The 2177-nt window shown below is 32.9% G+C and overlaps 1 protein-coding gene across 1 annotated transcript in view; it reads left to right on the top strand.

Moving 5' to 3' along the window:
• Positions 1-2177, top strand: part of PHKA1 (phosphorylase kinase, alpha 1 (muscle)) — a 190881-nt gene that overhangs the window by 111454 nt on the left and 77250 nt on the right. The window lies entirely within an intron of this gene.

Consider the following 2177-nt stretch of genomic DNA (forward strand, 5'->3'; position numbering starts at 1 on the left):
GACATTGCTTACTTGAAACTGGGTGAAAGGCTTTATTGTTCTCTTAGTTCCTGGAGGACTAGAGCCAACACTGAAGCACCTACTTTCTTTCTATGTCTCCGTACTGCCAAAGAACACAGAATTCCTTTTCGTTAAAGAAGAATCTCCTACCATAGTCATTCAAAATCCAGACAAGCAGTTATCACAAAAATACTTTAACACACAACTACAACCACACTTTAAATAAATGACAAAGTAGGACACCTCAGCAAAGAAACTGAAAATATAAATAACAAAATGGAAGTTTTAGGACTGAAAAATATAATAACTGGAATGAAAAACTCACTAGACAGGCTCAACAGCAGAACGGAGACAACAGAGTGAGCTTCAAGATAGAACTAAAATGACTCATTCTGAACAACACAGTAAAAATAGAGTGAGAAAATGTGAACAGAGCCTCAGGGACCTGTGGAGCTAATAACGAAAGATCCAACGTTCATGTTATAAGCATTTCAGGAGAGGAGAAAGAGTTTAGGAGAAAAAGAAAAAGTATTACAGTGGCTAAAAAATTGGCAAAAAACATCAACCTACAGATTGAAAAAGCTAAGAACCCCCAAACCCGATAAACACAAAGAAACCCATGCCAAAACACATAATAATCAAGGTCCTGAAAATTAAAGAAGAAAAATCTCGAAAGCAGCAAGTGAGAAACAATACCTTTCCCATAAGGAATAAACAATTAGAATGCCAGAAAATCTCATCAGAAACCATGAAGACCAGAGGGAAGTGACACAACATTTTTCTGGTACCGAAAAAAAAGAATTATAACCCAAAACTTTTGCTGTATCCAGTGAAAATGTACTTCAAGAATAAAAGGAAAAAAGACATAGAACAATAGAGTGTCAAAGTATGGGTAAATACAATAGACTTTTTCCACTTTAGTTTTCTAAATTATGTTTGACAACTTAACTAAAAACCATAACATTAGTTGATGTAGTTCTCAAAGTATGTAGAGAAAATATTTCAGGCACTTATATTATAAATGGGGGAAAGTAAGGGACTTAAAGGGAGATAAGGTTCTAACCAGCACTTTAACTGGTATAATGTTGACAGTAGTAACAGTGATATATGTATCATGTATGTATGTATAATGTATTAAGTAGGGTAACCACTAAGAAGTCTATAGAAGGAGATACAGTCAAAACCACTACAAATAAATTAAAATGGAATTCTAAAAAATGTAAAAGTAACTCACAAGAAGGCAGGAAGAAGAAAATAGAGAAATAGAGAACAGAGCTAACAGACAGAAAACAATAAATGGCAGACTTAACCTTAACATATCAATAATTACATTAAATGTAAATAGTCCAAGTATACCAATTAAAATATAGAGATTAGCAGAGTGGATTAAAAAATGACCCACCTATATGCTGCTGTCTTTAAGAACTTCACTTCACATATAATAATATAGGTAAACTGAAGTGAAAAGGAGGGAAAAAGATACACCATGTAAACATTAATTAAAAAATCAGAAGTGGCTACATTAATATCTGGTAAAATGGACTTCACAGTAAAGAAAAAAACAGATAATAAAAACATTAGGAATGAGAAAGGAGATATAGCAATAGAAATGGAGGAGACTTTTAAAATTGTAAAAGGATACCAAGTACATTTTTGTAAATCTAGGTAAAATTGACAAATTTTCTAGAAAGTAAATAATATAAGCTTAATAAGAAATGTTTGTAAAATTATATGAGAAAAATTATATAACTATTGAAGAGCATAAAAGAAGATTTTAATTAGTAGAGGGAAATAATCATATTCCTAGATGGAAATAGTTAATATTGAGAGGGCATCCATTCTCATTAAATGAATCTATCAACTCAGCACAATTCCAAATAAAAATAAAAATATAAATTTTTATGAACAAGCTGAACCTAGATGTCCCATAGAAAAGAAAATGTACAAGAATAACCAAATTTTTAAGAAAAGAAAATGGGATGAGACATGAGCAGCCAATTCATAAAAGAAAGACAAATAGCCAGTAAATACATAAAAACATGCTCAATCTTAACTGCCAATTGAATTAAAACAATGTCGGCTGGGCGCGGTGGCTCACGCCTGTAATCCTAGCACTCTGGGAGGCCGAGGCGGGTGGATCGCTCAAGGTCAGGAGTTTGAGACCAGCCTGAGCAAGA

The sequence above is a fragment of the Propithecus coquereli genome, unplaced genomic scaffold, assembly GCF_000956105.1.
Source record: "Propithecus coquereli isolate 6110/MARCELLA unplaced genomic scaffold, Pcoq_1.0 Scaffold101, whole genome shotgun sequence".
NCBI lineage: Eukaryota > Metazoa > Chordata > Mammalia > Primates > Indriidae > Propithecus > Propithecus coquereli.